A 13,185-nucleotide genomic window follows, 5' to 3' on the forward strand; every position below is an offset into this window, starting at 1 on the left:
AAATAAAAAACTGCGCTGACTCGTAGCAGTTTCAGGTTCGCAGCCATGAACTTCATGGTGACTCCTCTCCACTAAGTCCAAGCTTGGGAAAACAGCAACATTTGAAGAGTCTGTAAGGTACAGACTGTCTGTGTTTACCTAAAACACAAAATAAACACTTATGACTCCTCCCCATGCAAAAAAATTTTCTCCAACATTGATGGCAGAATAGGGTATATTCGGAAGTATGCAGAAGGACTTTTTTTTTATTTTTAGTAACCTGGGTCAAATGAGATTTCAATGGAGTTTAAACACTGGCCTGCTAATCCTGACAGGTGTGTACTTGTAAACGGCTTTTCATCTCATTTTACACTTCAAACAGTAAATGAATGCTGAAGTCTATTTAACTGATTATCTTTTATCTATTAATTACATTAACTGGAACATTTCACTGGAAGTTTATCTTGATGGAAAGAAACACTAGCTGTGCATACCCTATTCTTAAAAAGAACATTTTCTTAACCCTCAAACGTATTTCATATTGCAGCCCATAATTTAACTAGCATTGACACCATAGTCTCAGGTGTAATCCCATTTCAAAATATATATTTTTCCTAATTTCACATTTTTTATATAAATTATGATGAAATAAACACTTACTTGTGCATATTTTTTCAGAATTAAAAAAAGACTTATTCCTCTTATTCAGGAATGAGCTGTAGTGATGATTTTCATACTACATATTCTCAGTTATACTGTCTTTTAATGTGAAAGAAATAAACCATATGTGACCATTCCATCAGTTTAAAACTTCAGTTTTAAGGTAAGTATTTTTAAAATATTTTTGTCATATTAACAATGTACAACTTTAATTTAATTAGTTTCAATGTAATGCAATTTTAAGAATGAATTATTTGATTAATTCTTTTGAAAGTTCAAAGAAGTAGTTTAGTAAAGGTTCAGTCTATATTTTCAGTAAAAATATTTTTGTTCAGATTTTTTGTAGACCTATTAATGAACCAAAGCATGATTGTTGCTTATTCTTTTAATAGTCCGTATTCATATTGCCAATTTAACAAATGTAACACTTTAAAACAGTTTACATTTAGTTCAGTCACATGTTTCCCTGTGATGGGTTGCAGCTGGAAGGGCATCCGCTGCGTGGAACATGCTGGATAAATTGGCTGTTGCTTCTGCTGTGGCGACCCCGAATTAATAAAGGGACTAAAAAAAAGAATGAAGTTCACACATCTAAAACCAACATGGCAAGTCTATATAAATATATAGACTACCTGTATTGTCTTGGTAGCAGTGGCGGTTCTAGTTTAAATGGCACCCTGGGTGAATCCACCCCAAACATACCATAATACCCCATCCCCAATATAAATATATATTTTAAATATATAGATTTAAAATAATTATTAATGACAAAATTAAATATTTTTTATTATTTTCAATAAATATAACAATTTCTTTAATATCATTATTAGTATACAACTATTATTGTAAATAAATAACAGAAATCAATCTTAAATGTAACTGAAAAACTATGTAAAGACACAACTGGAGTGATATTCAAAGACTTTTGCATGAATATTAAAGTTCTATAGAATACAAAGAATATATGTTTTATAGAATTATCTGTTGTCTTACACACAACTTATTGCTGATAATTAATGTTATAATGTCTTGGTTACCTCCCTGACTCATTATTCCTCATTTTTGCTTCATAGCCATATGATATAAACTTCAGCTTTGTCGACTTGCATGTGGACGCATATAGGGGATCAGGATCAGGGGCCAGTTCCATAAACCAAGCTTACAGAAAAAGCCAGGCTTATTTTAGTAAGTCAGGTTTATTAATGTCCGATTCTTTTTCATAAATCAAATTTACGATAGTTCAAACTCGGTTACTCTGGCAACTTATGCTGGGAAACTAGCCTGATTTACTCTCAGGTCTTAAGTTAAAGCTTAATCAAGGTCACAATAACCTTCACCTGCTGTAATTTGAGGCCTTTTTAATTGACTTAACCTCCTAATAATGATTACAACTTTATAGTCACTTAATAATATATATATATATATATATATATATATATATATATATATATATATATATATATATATATACCAAACATCTTTAATACATATTAAACAAAAAAATTAATTAAAATAAAATACAAACTACAACATTTCAATTTTAGAATTCATATATATTTTTGAATCACTGATTCAAAGGTTGCATATGAGAGGCCCTGATCGACGCACAGCTTTAATTGAAACAAAGTGAACGCACACATTCTTATATTAATTTCAACAAGCTTTCAAGATTAAAAATATGAGAGAAATATGGGAAAATACCTAATAATAGGATATAATGAAGTGAAGTGTCTGTCGAAAAGTTTTGCGAGGGAAGGGCAAAACATATATTTGGGAGAGACCGCAAAACATTTTTGCGAGGGAATGCAAAAACTTTCAAAAATATGTTTAACTATCACTCAGTTTTTTTTTCTCCCACCCATTTTTTTCGTCACTATAACATCCCTTCCGGGTCTCCGTATAGATATTATTGTAAATCATCCTGTAGAAATTTTTAATTTAAAAGAGATATCAGTGATGGATGTACTTAGCAATATGTGTGTGTGTGTGTGTGTGTGTGTGTGTGTGTGTGTGTGTATACATACTTTTTCCCCAGGAATTCATTGTGCAGTCTTAAATTTAATCTCCCTTTTTCTATGAAACTGTTAGGTGAAGTGTTAAAGTTAAATTTGATTTTTTATGATTGTCATTATTTTGGACTTATATTTGATCCAATAGGTGATTGCTGCAATTGGTGAGGATGCATCATCTTTTAAGAGTAATGCGAATGTCCTGCGTATCAAGTGAAATAAGGTGTGTGACCCTTTATTAAAATTACCCTTGTCAGTGAGATCACACATTTTAAATCAGTTCTGAGTTTAAATGAAAAGTTTAATGTCAGTATAAGCCAAAGTGTAGGATCAAATGACTATTATAAATGTTATGACTATTGTAAAAATATTTTAATTTTCAAGCTTTGTGGTGAACACGTATGTGCATTCAAGCTTACAACTATTTGTACAGTGATAACTAAAGGGAAATGGCAACAAAGAATATTAGATAATGTTTTTAGTTAAAGTGAATCCCTAATTTCCTTTTTGTTTATTATAGTCATGGTGAACCTGACTGAATGCATTCATCAACCATCTCCAACCAAGTCAGAGCTTCAAGGGCAGCTTGTGCTAAAGGTGCATGAGCTTAATTAAGAAAAAAAAAGCATCTCCACTGGCCAAAGTCTACAAAAAGCAAGAGAATAGAAGTTTGCAGATGATACTACAGGTATTAACATAAAACTTACATAATAATAATTTTGCTAGATCAAAACCTTATTTCTTGGATGGGATCATTAAGTGCCTTTTCAAGCTGCATTTAGCAAGTTCAAACTCATAGGCCTTATATACAAACCCTTTATATAGAGAACATTCCTTAATGTTTTTCTTTAAAAAATGTAATTCATAAAAATACATCAATATCTTTTATTCAGCATTTGCTAAACGTTCCAATATTTTTTTCTTTATTTTAAAAACAGGTCCTTTATTTTATTTAATTATTTAAGAGTACTTCATTATTTGTCTTGTTTATTTTAGGGTGTCACGGTGGCGCAGTGGGTAGCACGATCGCCTCACATCAAGAAGGTTGCTGGTTCGAGACTTGGCTGGGTCAGTTGGCATTTCTGTGTGGAGTTTGCATGTTCTCCCCATGTTGGTGTGGGTTTCCTCCGGGTGCTCCGGTTTCCTCGACAAGTCCAAAGACATGCGGTACAGGTGAATTAGGTAAGCTAATTTGGCCATAGTGTGTGAATAAGTGTGTATGGGTGTTTTCCAGTGATGGGTTGCAGCTAGAAGGGCATCCGCTGTGTAAAACGCGTGCTGGATATGTTGGCGGTTCATTCCGCGGTGGCGACCCCAGATTAATAAAGGGACTAAGCCGAAAATAAAAAAAATGAATGGATGATTTTATTTTGCAATAGATTCTGACTTTCGTGCTGCTCTAATTCTGCTCCCCCATATTCTTAAAGAGATTTTTAATTAATTACACTGGAAGAGGTTTGGGTACTGTTGGTTAAACACTTTGTAATACTCTGATAGATGTTATGCAGTTCTGACAGATTTTACATTGTTTATTGATGTCTTTTTTTCTTTTCACAGTGGGATGATGATGATGCTCCATACCCAACTCTACAGATGGTTGAAAGTCCTTTGCAAAGTGTTGGAGAATAGGAGTTTAAAGGCATTATTACATCCTTCGCTGTTTACTGTGTTTTCAACTTGGCTTATCCACACTACATAAAGAATGCAAAGGATGAACATCAGCAACTCCCCGAGATGGAGCAACACTTTAAATTTGAACAACAGCAACGATCAGTGCAGCTGTCCGAGAGAACTGGTATTGCTGCGTCTGCATCAAACAGCAATGCTTGGATCTTTGCATTTACTTTGGTGCATGCGTTTCGAGTCTGTGCATCAGTGTTTTAAGACTAGCAGCTATAGACATTTCAATAACATTGCCCAAATTAACTGAGAAGCACAAGATGAAACAATGCTAAGAATTTTCTCCGCCCAACATCCTTGATGAGATTGACACATTCAGGTGTTCAAATTGAACTGTTTTCGTGTGCATGTGAGACCGCTAATGGAAAAGAAATTACTCTTTCCTAAAGAAATACATTTTAAATGTCAATACTGCACTGGTTTCTGTGTGGCAAGTTTTTAATACTGGTGTTGTATAATTCATATTTCCATGCAAATACAGTAAGAGTTTGACTTTGAATGGGGTGTTATAAACCTAGACAGACGGACTTTCAGGCTCTTGAAATATACTCTGCTGATAAACTGTTTCTTAAGAATTTTTAGAAATTTTAAATCAAATGTGTAATACTGTTCGATCAAAAGTGTTTTTGAGATCTAAAATGATAAAGGGTATACAGTAAGTGACATGTTTTAATGTACTGTATGGAAAAAGATTGCTTTGAGATTCTTGATGCTTTTAGAAAAATGTAGAATGCAGTGCACTAGCAAAAATGTACTTTATGAGGTCTAGTGCTGTTTTAGAAAAATTACTTTGTTACATTGTTAAAAAGGCTCAGTGAAATGGGATGTACTGGTGTTAAAAAATATAATATTAAGCTTTTTTGCTGTTTCATAAAATGTTTTAAAATGTTTAAGCAGCTATTTTTTAGGTTTATGCATCTGGTATGACATTGTGAAACTTTTCAAAAAACTTTCATCTTCTAAAAAGGTGACAATGTTATTGTTTTGAATCTTTCAATGTGTGTTTGTGATAAAATGTTACAGGTATAAAATTACAATTATCGTGCAGTTTGTACTCATGGAAAAATATTGCTTTTTATTCTTTTAAAATGATGTAATGTTTAAACATTCATCCCGTAAAAATGTTGATATTTAATGTTTAATAAATGTGATATATGAAATTTATTGTGTATGGAGTACAAATCTGAAATGAAAGGGTACAAAATTCATCCCTATGGAGGAGAAATTGTACCTTTTTTAAAGGTACATTATTGTACCATAGCCCAAGTAAGGTACAAATTAGTCAGCAGAGGTACATATTTGACCCAGGAAGGTACATACTGCTAGGGTACAAATATGTACCCATGTGAAAGGGTACAACAGGTGTACCCTTGAGGGTACTGCCCCAGTGACAAGCCATTGTACCCCAAAAGGTACAAATTTTGCACATTTTTTCTGACAGTGTAGTAAAACAAAATTTGCCGACATAAGATTTAGTAACATCAAAAGACGATGCATCAGAAGGATTGTCTTATTAATACCTCTAAATAACATATATGAATACCATGTCTCTGAAGGAATTGAACCAATAACAGTTGAAAACTTGCTGGGTTATTGAGATTTTGTAATAAAGGACTTCATTGTAAGAAAAGTATACCATCTTTATTATATAACTGATTAAACAAATAATTTTGCTGTCAAACCAATAAAAAAAAAGAGATTTGCATTTGTATGAACTGTCTATTATTCCAAAATAACAACAATGTAGGGATAAATCATGCTTATAGATTAATGACCATGATGAGCACTTGTTTGTGGAAGGCAGAAAGCTTAACTGGAGTTTTGTCTATATTATAGTTACTCATCAAAATAAACCATAGACCACCAGTCTTTAATGAAACATAATAATCTCCGCTTTGAAGTGCATTCAGCATACGAGCGTACTCCCGCATATAACTTGAAATGGCATTCAACCCCCTTTAATATTGTCATCCATGATTTTCCCTGTCCTTCGTCTTTCGGGAGATCCTGTTCATTAAAGTAAGAGTGTCGTTTTTGAGTTGGAGCAGCTGGGAACGCGGCAATCACAGCGATGAGATGACCCTGCCATTCTTTCTTGCTCCGTCGCATTGAAACCGGATGTTGTGGTACACTGCTTCGCTTACCGGAACCAGGAAGTGTGAAAAAGGCCTATTATATACAATAGTGATGTGACGTTGTGCGCCGAGGCTTCGAAGCATGTATCAAAAAAACGATACATCTCGCAGTGAAGCAGTGTACCGGAGCTTGATTCGTTTTGCCATCATCACGTGATCAGTGACGTCCAAAGCTTCATTTTCGCCTATACCCACGTGACTGCTTCGAATTTTGATTCAAAGGTTTAAACATCCTCATAGTAAAGTGTATAGCGAGAGAATTGGCGTCGATTACATACATTTGTTTCAAAGCACTGCACCAGTCCCACACACCAGTAATTAAACTAAAATACAATAGTAATTTTTAGTAATAAGGTTTCGAACCATACTAAAGTGTATTAGCGTATTTTTTACGACTATCTTTAAAGAAAACCCACCGCATATCGTAGTATTGTGTTTAACAGAGACCATCTGGTGAGTGCGACCCTGAAGCATCATTCACATAGCCTCCTACAGCACTCGCGTCCCAATCGGGAGACGCTGACTCGATCCCCGCTTGGAGCAGGACTGATTGTATTATGATAAACTTTTGAATACCTTGGATTTTACTACAATCATCAGTTGTGTAATGTAATATATCTTGTGTAAAAACTACAGTAATTGAGTAATTTGTTTATATTGCTGTTTTTGTATTACTACATGAATGAGTTGGTCAGTTGTGAACATTTGACATTATGGCAACACAGTGCTTTCACACACTTTCACCAGAAGAGGTCCTCATCGAGCTCTGATTTAGAAAGCTTCGAGTAACGAACCTTTTTCCGATACAATTAAGTCGAGCGCTTCACTGGTTCAGAAAGCTTCATTTCACCATCACTAATATACAATCGATTATGAAAACGATTGACACGTAGCTCCGCAGAAAGAAAGATGGTTCGTTTTGTCGCGCGCACGAGACAGGTACCCCCTGCAGTGAGCTATGGAAGTAAATTGCGCATGCGCCAGAAGCTTATAAGGCGCATGCGCCAACAAGAAGGGCACGCATCAATGCAAAACTAAGAATTTTGTATTAGTTCAACGAAATATTTTAAGTTTTTCACATTGAAGCACCATATTTGTTGAACAAACTAACTATTATTTGTCAGCATTTCAAATGAAAATATTTAAATTCAGTTAACTTATTAATCTTTGTTCAGAGGACTTTTTGAAAGTTGGCGTTTTTACAGTGTATTGAAGAGAATGAAAAAGAAACTGAAAATAGAAAAATAAAAGTTTTTTTAAAAATGGATGAAGATAAGATTAGTATCAATGATTGTCCTATCAAGATGTTTTATACATGTTTGTGTAACACTGTGTTTAAAAAACTTAAATCAAGAGAATTTTGGGAAAAGTTATTTGAAAACTTTGATACTTCAAATATATGGAAAAATGTAAGATCAATTTTAAAAAGTCCAGCATTGGAAAACTTAGATTTTATGTTAAGACACAACTGCATAATGACAGAGATTATCTTTAAAAAGATTGGGGTATCACAAGATGATTTGTGTAAAGTGTGTTTGGAAAAAAAGGAAGGTGTGTTACACCTATTTTTAAATTGTAAAAAGAGTGATTTTATGAAGATGTTGAAAACAATGGTGTGCAATTTTCTGTATGATGAAAACATTATTTTAGAAGAATGGGATACACTGTTTTTATTTGGTTTTAATGGGAAAACAAAAAATAAGTTTGCTCTTAATTATATGTTGACTCTTGCAAGATTTACAATATGGAAAAGAAGAAATATTATGAAACAAAAGAAAAAAAATTCCATTGGTTTTGTTGTATAAACAGATTGTGACTGAGGAAATAATGGTTATATATGACTATTGCAAAATGTATGAAAAGATGGACATTTTTGAAAAATGTATTACAAAAAATAATCCATATATTGTACAAACTTGGACTGGTTTTAAAGTTTTCTTACCTGGAGATTTTTAAATATTTTATCTTTTAAATATTTGTATGTATAAATGTCATGATTGTTGATGATGTATTTTTTAATGAAGAAAAAAAAAAAAAAAAAAGCTTGAATCTGCTCAGGAGCAAGTGTCTTTCCCACGATTAGATTGCAGCATCTTAACAAAGTCTGCACTGGAAGTCTCTCTTTGCCATTGCTCCTTTTAGCAAGAGCACCCTATTGAAACAGGAACAGTAAAGATTCACAATTAGAGTAGTAATACTCTATAACTGGATTTGAATATAATAACAACAACAAGTCTGCTGTGATGGAATCAGTAACTTTCACTCTTTTGTGAAATAACAGTTACCTTGTAATCAGGTGCTTAAATGCATCACAGCTGGCTGCCGTAAGGAGAAGACTTCAAATGCCTTGAGGTGTGCTCAAATAGAGACAGAACTGTGGTTGACAGGAAGGTGGGAGTGCTTCCTAAGCTGGTATTAAGGAGGTCTCTTTCTTTGTGGAGGAGCTCCAGCTAGGCATGGCTAAATTGAACTGATTTCCCAGAGCTGTTGCGTTACTTGAAACAAGTTGGTGTCGAAACTGCTCAGGGAAAGCAGCGTTGTAAGGTAGCGTGGCCGAGCGGTCTAAGGCGCTGGATTTAGGCTCCAGTCTCTTCGGGGGTGTGGGTTCGAATCCCACTGCTGCCAGATGTGGTTTTAAACGCGGCCAAACTGTTTGAGTGTGTGCGCGTTCGCAGTGAAGGCTGGAAGTGAGAGAGTAAATTTAAGTCGTCAACTAGTCAGTATAATGTGTTCTCTGAAACTCACGGCAGACTCGTTGGTGTGACAGCAACACATCCCAAATGTAGACTCCTTGGCCAAAGTTTAAGGGCTTCACTAGGAAGCTCTGCGTCTTCTCTGCTGTTTTGCTTCCGTAAAATTGGGCAGAAAAGGGACCACTGCATAGATACATCTAGGGTAGTATGGCCGAGGGGTCTAAGGCGCTGGATTTAGACTCAAGTCTCTTTGGGGGCGTGGGTTCGAATCCCACCGCTGCCAGATGTGGTTTTAAACACGGCCAAACTGTTTGAGTGTGTGCGCGTTCGCAGTGAAGGCTGGAAGTGAGAGAGTAAATTTAAGTCGTCAACTAGTCAGTATAATGTGTTCTCTGAAACTCACGGCAGACTCGTTGGTGTGACAGCAACACATCCCCAAGCTCGAATCTGCTCAGGAGCAAGTGTCTTTCCCACGATTAGATTGCAGCATCTTAACAAAGTCTGCACTGGAAGTCTCTCTTTGCCAATGCTCCTTTTAGCAAGAGCACCCTATTGAAACAGGAACAGTAAAGATTCACAATTAGAGTAGTAATACTCTATAACTGGATTTGAATATAATAACAACAACAATGTGGGGTCTGCTGTGATGGAATCAGTAACTTTCACTCTTTTATGAAATAACAGTTACCTTGTAATCAGGTGCTTAAATGCATCGCAGCTGGCTGCCGTAAGGAGAAGTCTTCAAATGCCTTGAGGTGTGCTCAAATAGAGACAGAACTGTGGTTGACAGGAAGGTGGGAGTGCTTCCTAAGCTGGTATTAAGGAGGTCTCTTTCTTTGTGGAGGAGCTCCAGCTAGGCATGGCTAAATTGAACTGATTTCCCAGAGCTGTTGCGCTACTTGAAACAAGTTGGTGTCGAAACTGCTCAGGGAAAGCAGCTTTGTAAGGTAGCGTGGCCGAGCGGTCTAAGGCGCTGGATTAAGGCTCCAGTCTCTTCGGGGGCGTGGGTTCGAATCCCACCGCTGCCAGATATGGTTTTAAACAAGGCTAAACTGCTTGAGTGTGTGCGCGTTCGCAGTGAACGCTGGAAATGAGAGAGTAAAAAAAATTTAAGTTGGCAACTAGTCAGTATAATGTGTTCTTTGGAACTCACAGCAGACTCGTTGGTGTGACAGCAACACATCCCCAAGCTCGAATCTGCTCAGGAGCAAGTGTCTTTCCCATGATTAGATTGCAGCATCTTAACAAAGTCTGCACTTGAAGTCCCTCTTTGCCATTGCTCCTTTTAGCAAGAGCACCCTATTGAAACAGGAACAGTAAAGATTCACAATTAGAGTAGTAATACTCTATAACTGGATTTGAATATAATAACAACAACAATGTGGGGTCTGCTGTGATGGAATCAGTAACTTTCACTCTTTTGTGAAATAACAGTTACCTTGTAATCAGGTGCTTAAATGCATCGCAGCTGGCTGCCGTAAGGAGAAGACTTCAAATGCCTTGAGGTGTGCTCAAATAGAGACAGAACTGTGGTTGACAGGAAGGTGGGAGTGCTTCCTAAGCTGGTATTAAGGAGGTCTCTTTCTTTGTGGAGGAGCTCCAGCTAGGCATGGCTAAATTGAACTGATTTCCCAGAGCTGTTGCGCTACTTGAAACAAGTTGGTGTCGAAACTGTTCAGGGAAAGCAGCTTTGTAAGGTAGCGTTGCCGAGCGGTCTAAGGCGCTGGATTAAGGCTCCAGTCTCTTCGGGGGCGTGGGTTCGAATCCCACCGCTGCCAGGCAGTCCTTTTAGGATGCTTGAGAATGACCTCTCTGTTTGAGCAAACAGACTTGCGAAGAGATACTGCATGCTTCCGCTCACATCCAAATGTAGACTCCTTGGCCAAAGTTGAAGGGCTTCACTAGGAAGCTCTGCGTCTTCTCTGCTGTTTTGCTTCCGTAAAATTGGGCAGAAAAGGGACCACTGCATGGATACATCTAGGGTAGCATGGCCGAGGGGTCTAAGGCGCTGGATTTAGACTCAAGTCTCTTCGGGGGCGTGGGTTCGAATCCCACCGCTGCCAGATATGGTTTTAAACAAGGCCAAACTGCTTGAGTGTGTGCGCGTTCGCAGTGAACGCTGGAAATGAGAGAGTAAATTTAAGTTGGCAACTAGTCAGTATAATGTGTTCTTTGGAACTCACAGCAGAATCGTTGGTGTGACAGCAACACATCCCCAAGCTCGAATCTGCTCGGGAGCAAGTGTCTTTCCCATGATTAGATTGCAGCATCTTAACAAAGTCTGCACTGGAAGTCTCTCTTTGCCATTGCTCCTTTTAGCAAGAGCACCCTATTGAAACAAGAACAGTAAAGATTCACAATTAGAGTAGTAATACTCTATAACTGGATTTGAATATAATAACAACAACAATGTGGGGTCTGCTGTGATGGAATCAGTAACTTTCACTCTTTTGTGAAATAACAGTTACCTTGTAATCAGGTGCTTAAATGCATCGCAGCTGGCTGCCGTAAGGAGAAGACTTCAAATGCCTTGAGGTGTGCTCAAATAGAGACAGAACTGTGGTTGACAGGAAGGTGGGAGTGCTTCCTAAGCTGGTATTAAGGAGGTCTCTTTCTTTGTGGAGGAGCTCCAGCTAGGCATGGCTAAATTGAACTGATTTCCCAGAGCTGTTGCGCTACTTGAAACAAGTTGGTGTCGAAACTGCTCAGGGAAAGCAGCGTTGTAAGGTAGAGTGGCCGAGCGGTCTAAGGTGCTGGACTTAGGCTCCAGTCTCTTCGGGGGCGTGGGTTCGCATCCCATCGCTGCCAGGCAGTCCTTTTAGGATGCTTGAGAATGACCTCTCTGCTTGAGCAAACAGACTTGCGAAGAGATACTGCATGCTTCCGCTCACATCCAAATGTAGACTCCTTGGCCAAAGCTGAAGGGCTTCACTAGGAAGCTCTGCGTCCTCTTTGCTGTTCTGCTTCGGTAAAATTGGGCAGAAAAGGGACCACTGCAGCAATTCATCTATGGTAGCATGGCCGAGGGGTCTAAGGCGCTGGATTTAGACTCAAGTCTCTTCGGGGGCGTGGGTTCGAATCCCACCGCTGCCAGATATGGTTTTAAACAAGGCCAAACTGCTTGAGTGTGTGCGCGTTCGCAGTGAACGCTGGAAATGAGAGAGTAAATTTAAGTTGGCAACTAGTCAGCATAATGTGTTCTTTGGAACTCACGGCAGACTCGTTGGTGTGACAGCAACACATCCCCAAGCTCGAATCTGCTCAGGAGCAAGTGTCTTTCCCACGATTAGATTGCAGCATCTTAACAAAGTCTGCACTGGAAGTCTCTCTTTGCCATTGCTCCTTTTAGCAAGAGCACCCTATTGAAACAGGAACAGTAAAGATTCACAATTAGAGTAGTAATACTCTATAACTGGATTTGAATATAATAACAACAACAATGTGGGGTCTGCTGTGATGGAATCAGTAACTTTCACTCTTTTGTGAAATAACAGTTACCTTGTAATCAGGTGCTTAAATGCATCGCAGCTGGCTGCCGTAAGGAGAAGTCTTCAAATGCCTTGAGGTGTGCTCAAATAGAGACAGAACTGTGGTTGACAGGAATGCCTTGAGGTGTGCTCAAATAGAGACAGAACTGTGGTTGACAGGAAGGTGGGAGTGCTTCCTAAGCTGGTATTAAGGAGGTCTCTTTCTTTGTGGAGGAGCTCCAGCTAGGCATGGCTAAATTGAACTGATTTCCCTGTGCTGTTGCGCTACTTGAAACAAGTTGGTGTCGAAACTGCTCAGGGAAAGCAGCTTTGTAAGGTAGAGTGGCCGAGCGGTCTAAGGCGCTGGATTAAGGCTCCAGTCTCTTCGGGGGCGTGGGTTCGAATCCCACCGCTGCCAGGCAGTCCTTTTAGGATGCTTGAGAATGACCTCTCTGCTTGAGCAAACAGACTTGCGAAGAGATACTGCATGCTTCCGCTCACATCCAAATGTAGACTCCTTGGCCAAAGTTGAAGGGCTTCACTAGGAAGCTCTGCGTCTTCT

The 13,185-nt window shown here is 37.9% G+C and overlaps 1 protein-coding gene, 1 long non-coding RNA gene and 7 other non-coding genes across 9 annotated transcripts in view; 8 read left to right on the top strand and 1 right to left on the bottom strand.

The window, feature by feature from the left end:
* Positions 1-13,185, bottom strand: part of zgc:173607 — a 791,925-nt gene that overhangs the window by 86,672 nt on the left and 692,068 nt on the right. The window lies entirely within an intron of this gene.
* LOC137491406 (uncharacterized) lies at positions 3,169-5,485 on the top strand. The gene is made up of 3 exons (XR_011011395.2): positions 3,169-3,336; positions 3,645-3,830; positions 4,206-5,485. It is a non-coding gene; the product is annotated as an uncharacterized lncRNA (long non-coding RNA).
* trnal-uag (transfer RNA leucine (anticodon UAG)) lies at positions 9,007-9,088 on the top strand. The gene has a single exon. It is a non-coding gene; the product is annotated as a tRNA-Leu (tRNA).
* Positions 9,358-9,439, top strand: trnal-uag (transfer RNA leucine (anticodon UAG)). Its single transcript has one exon. It is a non-coding gene; the product is annotated as a tRNA-Leu (tRNA).
* Positions 10,103-10,184, top strand: trnal-aag (transfer RNA leucine (anticodon AAG)). The gene has a single exon. It is a non-coding gene; the product is annotated as a tRNA-Leu (tRNA).
* trnal-aag (transfer RNA leucine (anticodon AAG)) lies at positions 10,853-10,934 on the top strand. Its single transcript has one exon. It is a non-coding gene; the product is annotated as a tRNA-Leu (tRNA).
* Positions 11,138-11,219, top strand: trnal-uag (transfer RNA leucine (anticodon UAG)). The gene has a single exon. It is a non-coding gene; the product is annotated as a tRNA-Leu (tRNA).
* trnal-uag (transfer RNA leucine (anticodon UAG)) lies at positions 12,168-12,249 on the top strand. The gene has a single exon. It is a non-coding gene; the product is annotated as a tRNA-Leu (tRNA).
* Positions 12,960-13,041, top strand: trnal-aag (transfer RNA leucine (anticodon AAG)). Its single transcript has one exon. It is a non-coding gene; the product is annotated as a tRNA-Leu (tRNA).

Source organism: Danio rerio, chromosome 4, assembly GCF_049306965.1.
Source record: "Danio rerio strain Tuebingen ecotype United States chromosome 4, GRCz12tu, whole genome shotgun sequence".
Lineage (NCBI taxonomy): Eukaryota > Metazoa > Chordata > Actinopteri > Cypriniformes > Danionidae > Danio > Danio rerio.